The sequence below is a fragment of the Heterodontus francisci genome, chromosome 24 (assembly GCF_036365525.1).
Source record: "Heterodontus francisci isolate sHetFra1 chromosome 24, sHetFra1.hap1, whole genome shotgun sequence".
Lineage (NCBI taxonomy): Eukaryota > Metazoa > Chordata > Chondrichthyes > Heterodontiformes > Heterodontidae > Heterodontus > Heterodontus francisci.
In genome coordinates, this window is record NC_090394.1 from 65,488,497 (window position 1) to 65,497,949 (window position 9,453).

Below are 9,453 nucleotides of genomic sequence, written 5' to 3' on the forward strand. Positions count from 1 at the left end.
ACCCACAGCTGTTACAAAAATTTCTAAATTTACTTGTAACAGCCCTTCAAAACACTCCCGCAGGGGATGCTGAGACCAAGTGGGCCCACATCAGAGACGCCATCTATGAGTCAGCTTTGACCACCTATGGCAAAAGTGCGAAGAGAAATGCAGACTGGTTTCAATCTCATAATGAAGAGCTGGAACCTGTCATAGCCGCAAAGCGCATTGCACTGTTGAACTACAAGAAAGCCCCCAGCGATTTAACATCCGCAGCACTTAAAGCAGCCAGAAGTACTGCACAAAGAACAGCTAGGCGTTGCGCAAACGACTACTGGCAACACCTATGCAGTCATATTCAGCTGGCCTCAGACACCGGAAACATCAGAGGAATGTATGATGGCATGAAGAGAGCTCTTGGGCCAACCATCAAGAAGATCGCCCCCCCCCCTCAAATCTAAATCGGGGGACATAATCACTGACCAACGCAAACAAATGGACCGCTGGGTTGAGCACTACCTAGAACTGTACTCCAGGGAGAATGCTGTCACTGAGACTGCCCTCAATGCAGCCCAGCCTCTACCAGTCATGGATGAGCTGGACATACAGCCAACCAAATCGGAACTCAGTGATGCCATTGATTCTCTAGCCAGCGGAAAAGCCCCTGGGAAGGACAGCATTACCCCTGAAATAATCAAGAGTGCCAAGCCTGCTATACTCTCAGCACTACATGAACTGCTATGCCTGTGCTGGGACGAGGGAGCAGTACCCCAGGACATGTGCGATGCCAATATCAACACCCTCTATAAAAACAAAGGTGACCGCGGTGACTGCAACAACTACCGTGGAATCTCCCTGCTCAGCATAGTGGGGAAAGTCTTTGCTCGAGTCGCTTTAAACAGGCTCCAGAAGCTGGCCGAGCGCGTCTACCCTGAGGCACAGTGTGGCTTTCGTGCAGAGAGATCGACCATTGACATGCTGTTCTCCCTTCGTCAGATACAGGAGAAATGCCGTGAACAACAGATGCCCCTCTACATTGCTTTCATTTATCTCACCAAAGCCTTTGACCTCGTCAGCAGACGTGGTCTCTTCAGACTATTAGAAAAGATTGGATGTCCACCAAAGCTACCTCATTCCATGACAATGTGAAAGGCACAATTCAACATGGTGGCTCCTCATCAGAGCCCTTTCCTATCCTGAGTGGTGTGAAACAGGGCTGTGTTCTCGCACCCACACTTTTTGGGATTTTCTTCTCCCTGCTGCTTTCACATGCGTTCAAATCCTCTGAAGAAGGAATTTTCCTCCACACAAGATCAGGGGGCAGGTTGTTCAACCTTGCCCGTCTAAGAGCAAAGTCCAAAGTACGGAAAGTCCTCATCAGAGAACTCCTCTTTGCTGACGATGCTGCTTTAACATCTCACACAGAAGAGTGCCTGCAGAGTCTCATCAACAGGTTTGCGGCTGCCTGCAACGAATTTGGCCTAACCATCAGCCTCAAGAAAACGAACATCATGGGACAGGACGTCAGAAATGCTCCATCCATCAATATTGGCTCCACGCTCTGGAAGTGGTTCAAGAGTTCACCTACCTAGGCTCAACTATCACCAGTAACCTGTCTCTAGATGCAGAAATCAACAAGCGCATGGGTAAGGCTTCCACTGCTATGTCCAGACTGGCCAAGAGAGTGTGGGAAAATGGCGCACTGACACGGAACAGAAAAGTCCGAGTGTATCAGGCCTGTGTCCTCAGTACCTTGCTCTATGGCAGCGAGGCCTGGACAACGTATGCCAGCCAAGAGCGACGTCTCAATTCATTCCATCTTCGCTGCCTCCGGAGAATCCTTGGCATCAGGTGGCAGGACTATATCTCCAACACAGAAGTCCTTGAAGCGGCCAACACCCCCAGCTTATACACACTACTGAGTCAGCGGCGCTTGAGATGGCTTGGCCATGTGAGCCGCATGGAAGATGGCAGGATCCCCAAAGACACATTGTACAGCGAGCTCGCCACTGGTATCAGACCCATCGGCCGTCCATGTCTCCGCTATAAAGACGTCTGCAAACGCGACATGAAATCGTGTGACATTGATCACAAGTTGTGGGAGTCAGTTGCCAGCATTCGCCAGAGCTGGCGGGCAGCCATAAAGACAGGGCTAAATTGTGGCGAGTCGAAGAGACTTAGTAGTTGGCAGGAAAAAAGACAGAGGCGCAAGGGGAGAGCCAACTGTGCAACAGCCCCGACAAACAAATTTCTGTGCAGCACCTGTGGAAGAGCCTGTCACTCCAGAATTGGCCTTTACAGCCACTCCAGGCGCTGCTTCACAAACCACTGACCACCTCCAGGCGCGTATCCATTGTCTCTCGAGATAAGGAGGCCCAAAAGAAAAAAGAAAGAATAGTATCTAAATTGTGCCCCATCTAATTTATTCAGACCGAAGTTTGTTCCCTTCCATTTGTATTTGTAGCCAATATCATAGGATGATAAGGAGTTCAGTTGGTGCTCATGCTTGCTATTCACTGAACTAATTGACTGTCCATTCATATATTATTTTCCTATTGAAGACTGAAGTTACTGTTTCACTGTTTACTGTGATACATCTTAATTGTGACATAAAGAGAGTGGCATATTCAGGCACATTTTAATCCTGAGTAGAGTTGGTTATACATAGTAATGTTCCTTACATCTTAGAAATGTGTGTGAATTTCAATAGAGGATAAAATGTTGCTAAGATTACCGGCTGGATTTTATGCAGGCGGCAGGCGTGCTGATGCCCAGCCAGAAAGGCGAGGGGAACCCCGTCTCAGTCATCTGAGGGACCCCTGGCTGCATTTTACAGTGCTCAGGCAGTTAACAGCCCAGCGACGGGGTTCCCATCCTTTTAAGGAACCTGCCTCCAAGAGCTGCCAGCCAATCAGAGGCTACTGCAGCTCAGCAGTTCCAAGAACATCATTGGGAGCTGCGTCCACTGCTGGAACTGCGATAGGCCCAGGACCAGGAGCAGTGCTGGTGCCCGGACTGCAGGTAAGTGGGGCGGGCTCACCGGGGCCAGTTAGGTTGGCCACAGAGAGGGGTTGGGGAGGTGGTTGTCGAAGGCAGGAGGGATGGATGTTGGTACAGGGACAGCCTTTGCTGCCAGGGGCCCTCTGTGGGTCACAGATTGCCCGAGTAGGAGTGTCCCCCCACATCCCCATCCAGCCCACAGGGAGGCCATTTAGTGTTACTGGGTGGCCTCCCCATGTGACAGAGGGCCTCCCCAGCCACTGATTAAATGCCAATGTCGGCGGGAAGAGGCCCTTAATTAGCCACTGGAAGCCCTCAATCCTCAATCGTCCTTTGGGCAGGAAGGTGTCAGGAAGGCAATGAGTACTCCATCCCCTGCCTTCCCTCGCTATTATATGGCACCTCCCCCCCCCCACCCCCCACCCACCCAGCTTCCCTGCCCATCCCCAGCGGACTGATAAAATTCAGCCTGTGGAGAAGAGGGAAAAAATGTTAGCTATTGAAATAAGATCGTTGTAAGTAAATTTATGTATCACAGTAATTCTCAACTTCTCAAATTAGCAATTGAGCAATATTAAAATTTTGCTCCTGTGAGAGCAAATCCTCCAGGCAAAATGATTTACATGTCTGTATCTGCCTTTAACCTGAATTTCCACCATATCTGTTCATTATGATAATCAAAACAAGCTTCTTATGTTATCTATTACCCACTTAATTCAGTGACCTAAAGCCATTCTGACCAGCATAAACATTGTACTCAATCACAGGTATTTTTAAAAATGTATGCAGCTGCTGAGTCAATGAATAATTAAGTTACAATAGGGCTACAAAGGTTACCCTAAAATAAGAATGTTTTTGATGCTGGCAACCCAGAAAATGGCAAAGGATTGGTTAAAGTCAGAACTCTTCAGAAATAGCGCTCGATTATCAACTCCATCGATTGTTTCTATTCAGATGAATTTGGCTGTCCATTTTATTGATGTTCAGAGCTTATTCAAAAGGGAAAGTTTGTTCTGCTAAATTTACACATCATCCTAAGTAATGTAGAGGTGGATACCAGTATGGTTGCCAGTGTTTTACACTCCTCCGTTGTTCCTGTGCTTCAGGATTTAGTACTGGTGGATACATCGCTGGAGCAGATATTTCCTCCAGGATTCCCTCTTCATTAACATCATGAATTGGAAGTACTGTTTACAAGCTGCACAATCCTCATTCATCATAATATGCACTGGCTAATAACTATACGAACAAAAGAGCACAGAGAGAGAGAGAGCTTTAAGTGCAGATCTGATGAAAGGTCACAAACCATTGACTCTGCTTCTCTCTCCACAGATGCTGCCTGACCTGCTGAGTATTTCCAGCACTTTCTGTTTTTATTTCAGATTTCCAGCAAAAGCGGTATTTTGCTTTTATTATGAGTGCATAGCTGTCTTCTCTAAAATCTAGCATTATGCGTTCAGGATAAATGTCACCTTTAAAGAAATTGTATTCCTCTTTACAATAACCCCAAAGTAATCAATAAATTGCCCACAAAGAAAAGTTTTAGTGATATATGTGGGTCCGTCAATATGACTGGGATGTTCAAAGGCTTTTGTTTTATTGTGTGATGACGCTATTTTCCTGCCTTTGTTCTTAACAGAACATTTTTTTGGCAAGAGTAAACCCAACATATCAATAAACTATATGGAAACTGTCCTATTTTATTTGAGGTAGTGAAATGAAAGAGAGAAATGAGATATCCTCACATCACAGCACAATGACAGACCCTGTATAGATCCTAAAATAAAAGCAAAATACTGCGGATGCTGGAAATCTGAAATAAAAACAAGAAATGCTGGAACCACTCAGCAGGTCTAGCAGCATCTGTGGAAAGAGAAGCAGAGTTAACGTTTCGGGTCAGTGACCCTTCTTCGGAACTAACTTAGTTCCGAAGAAGGGTCACTGACCCGAAACGTTAACTCCGCTTCTCTTTCCACAGATGCTGCCAGACCTGCTGAGTGGTTCCAGCATTTCTTGTTTTTATTCCTGTATAGATCCTGTTGTTACTGGAACCAGCCCCCAGAAAATTACAGCTATCCTGGAAACAATTAGGAGCAGGGCCAAAGTTTTGGGAATTAATTTTCAGATTCCCTTGGGGAGGATTTCAGACCCTCCGCAGAGGAAACCAATTTGGGGGGAGCACTTAAAATGGAGAGATGGATTTCCCTAATCCAATTCTGCCCTGCTCTGATCAACTGTAATTTCAAATAGTAGCTGGGAAGGCCGCCCAGCTGAAGCCGGCAGGGTCCTTTATAAATACATCAGTAAGGGTTTTGACTAGTTAAGGCCCAAGCAGGGGAACAGTAGTCGCGTCCCCGCCTGACCAATCCTGCTGTGAACAGAAGCTAGGACCGGAAGTGATCCTCTGGGTCTACAAGGAAACTGTGGGCTTCTCCTGCCCACCTCCATGTCCTACCACCTCACCCCACCCCCGACCACAATTCCCCTCCTCCAGCCCTTGGAGCCACTTAGCTTGTGCTAATGGTAGTTTCCACAGGTGTCAGGCTGCAGCTTCCAAGGCTCACAATTTTAACAGCCAGACAGCTGCTTCCTGCCGACTACTCAGCCCTTTTAGTGGGAAGTCAGCAGGCGGTATAGTAATGAGACCTGGCTGTTAGAATCTGCTGAGGCGCCTTGCTGTCGCTCCCTATGGGCTGTCTGCTCACTAGGCTGTGTTCCTGATCGGGAGAGAAAATCGACCCCTTAGTGTTTTCTGTGCAAGCTGTTAATTAGTGGCCTATTTCTTAGTCAAATGTCTGACCCCTGTGGAAAACCATCACTCTATTTAGGAATGTCTGAAACAAACTACCAAGAAATCTACACTGTTAGCATTTCTGTTTATCCATGATGGAGTACACATTCTATGCTTATAAAGGACATAACTAACTAGGTCTAGAGATTCTAGATACAAGTTGGCAGAGCCATGCCTTAGAATCTCCTATTTGTCAGGTATGATTTAACCAGTTAAAACCATGCAGATGACCACTATAGAGCACCTCCCACTGCTTGTTCAACCAGGACCATCCTACCCGCTATGGCTTTGTTTTGCAAATTTATCTAGATCCAAGTGGAAAAGTCCCAACTCTTGATGACATGTCTGCCTCTCAATTTGCATTAGTGAGCCAAACTGACTGGTCAATTATTAATGGCACTCTGAGTACGATGGGCCTGTCTGGGTCAAATATTGGATTACTGAACTTGCCGCAGACAGTTGACTTGGTTACAAACTTCCAATCAGCAGCCTTGTCGTCTTGAAGCTACACTGAATCTATAGAGAACTTGATTAACACCTTCCCAAGGAAGATGGTCACTAGTTGGTTGCTAGACAAGAATAGGTTCTATAGATTTCAGAAAATACCAGGAGTTCCTCATAATCAGAATGATGAGTAGTGCAACTGACCATAAATTCTGTTGTCACCCTCCTTCTGATTATGGACACACCATTCCTCATGGTTCCACCAGTTGGATGCATAAGGCTTCAGCACCAGCTGTAAGCCTCTCTGCAACCCAACCAAGGTAGATGTCAAGCCCTGGAAATATGGCCACCAGGTAACACCTTCCAACAGCATTAACCTCGATGATTTCCTGAGCAGCAAGTTAATGAATATCTGTGTCCAGTATGGTGTAAGTACCTACACAGGACAGCTTGCATTGGGCGATATACCAGGCTTAGTTATTATTATCTGCTTAATCTAAGATTCTCATGTGAGAGACTCTGTCAAAGAGGTGTGCTGGCCATAAGACTGACTTCCCTTCCAGGGAAATTGGTAGTAGGTAGCTGTAAACCAGAGTCTTTCCTCTCTGCAGCCGCTTCTCCTTTGAACTGTTACATGCAAGAAACCTAACTTACATTTGGACTTTGCCAAATCAGTGAAGAAAGACTAAAAGTTTCTTCCACCACAGTGTGGCCCAACAATGGCATCTTGTAATCTTTGAGTAGAAGCTAGAAACTACATAGCCAAGTCTTTGATTTTATTAAGGAATGTATACTCCATCTTAAGGATCAATGTAAGAGTGAATGAGACTCTTTATCTCAAACAGGAAGGAGACAAGGTTGTCCTATTTGATATCTTCACAAGCCTCAAATAGAATTTTTTTTTTCATTCTCAGGATGTGGGTGTCACTGGCTAGGCTGGCATTTATTGCCCATCCCTAGTTGCTTTGAGAAAGTGGGATCTCTTCTTGAACCACTGATGTCCGTACAATGAAGATGCTCCTGTTATGACTGTAGGCATTCTGGAAGATCAAGACTAAGTGTGCCTCAAACAGCATTTCATTGACCAACCTTAGAATGGCAGTTCCAAGAACATTTGGTGTTTTTCAGCACTCTATACCTCTTGACTAGAGAAACTTTTCAGAATATGGCATGGATGATATTCTATTACTATATAGTAATATAATTTTTTTTTAAACATTTTTTATTACAGTGATCATTTAGGAATGCTCTGGATCAGAAGATGGTGCTATTCCAGCCAACATTAGCGGCATCCAAGTCTAGGAACGCAATGTACATCCTGTCTGGAGAAATGTGCAGGTGCTTGTTGACCAGCTTGAACAGAATTTTGGAGTAAGTTTTGTTCTGCTTGCTGCTGATTTTGCTGACGCTGGAGCATAAACCACTTCCTCCAATTGAACTGATATATTAAGGCCAGCTATCTCTGTGGAGCCCTCCACATGTTATTCCAATCTGTAAAATAGATGGATCCTTGCTGTGCTCTTTCGGTCAAGTGCCAGCTCGTTATGGTACTAGTTCCAGTCTCCAAGGGTGTCTTCAATGTTTTTTTGAGAGAGCCCCAGATGAACCATTCATTGGCATTAATCCAAAGGAACCTTTCTCATCACACTGACAACAGACCTTAACCAACAGAAAAACAATTTGGCTAAACTTTTGTTTAATTGCACACCCTTGTTGGTGAATGAAATCCAGTGATCCCACTCATCTGAATTATGCTACTGGTCTCACGACACGCTGCATAGCCTACCTTTTCAGCAGCTCTTGAGCACTTTGCAGAGGGTTCAGTTACCACTTCACAGGCTCTTTTGCTTTCAGCTAACAGCTCACCTTCTCTTTGTAATTATATTAAAAAAGGTGCTGCTTAGTGTTGAGTTGCTTATGGGTTTTAGGTTCGGTTTGTTTAGGACTTCAACCCTCGAGGGAAACAAATTTGTTGGCTGCATCAACTATTAGAAAATCCGCCTTTTTGGCAACCGCACAGGCGCAGTCCGAGGGGAGCTGAATGGCCTACTCCTGTTCCTATCTTCCTAGAATCATTCTTATGGCTGAGTACCTTAACCCAATCACTTAAAACACAGTCGCAAGATGTTTACAGGTGTGGAAGGTCTTTCAGCCAATCTTAACTCATCTATCTAGGACTCTCCCCATTGTTCTATCTAATTGTGTTTTTAAATGATTCCAGAGTGTTTGTCACCAGAACACTATTTGAAAAACCAGTGCAAATGTTGATTACTCTGTGCAAAAAGCTTCCTGATATTAATCCTAAAATTACCATTTATTGATTTGAATCTGTATCTCCTTGTTCCAATCTCAGAATTTATTTAATGGAGTACTTTGGATTAACTTTTCTCATTTACTGTTTTACATACCTTTATAATTGTCATCTCTAGAATGTCTTTACCAGGCTGAAAAGCACAAGCATCTCCAGTCCTCTCTCATAACTCAGAACCCTGACCCCAAAGCTTTGAGGTTCTCTTCTGCAGTGCATCCAGCCGTTAAATGTCTCCTTTGTTACTCGTGAGCAGACTGGGCACTGCACTCGAATGTGGTTTGATCAGAACCCTTTACAGCTTACTCACAACTTCCTCTTGTTTATAATCCACTATTTTGACTATGTGGCTTAATATCTATTGGTTTTCTTGATTGCTACTTTGCATTGGTTGGCCAAATTGATCATTGTGTCTATTAAAACTCCTGGGTCTCTTTCAACTTCATCCTTAGTTGCTTCGACTCCATATATGTATATATGCTGCCCATTTTTCCTTCCTGTTTGCAGCATTTTCGGCAAAAAATTTCATTTCCATTGTTCAAACATTCCCATATTTAGTTGAACTCCTTCTGTCACTCCAACTTGGCAATTACTGTTTGTATCTTGCCCAAGACAGATAGAAGTTGCCCTCTAAATGAAGAAAGTAATCAGCCGGTGGTCCAAAGTTTTCTGGTAATGTGCAGCACTGCAGTTGGAAAGCAAAAGATGTGCCAAGCTATTCACAACAACATGATCAATTGCTTTGCCCTTTGAACCAACCCTGTGCTGTTGTCATGTCATTGGTTAACAATTGGATGAAATTCAATATCATCACTGTTAGAGACATTTGGACAACCTTTGAAACTCCAAGACTGACCTATTCCAATAACTCATGAAGAGCAATAGAGAGAACAAGTCAAACTATTGTCCTGTGAGGACTTCCAGAGACATA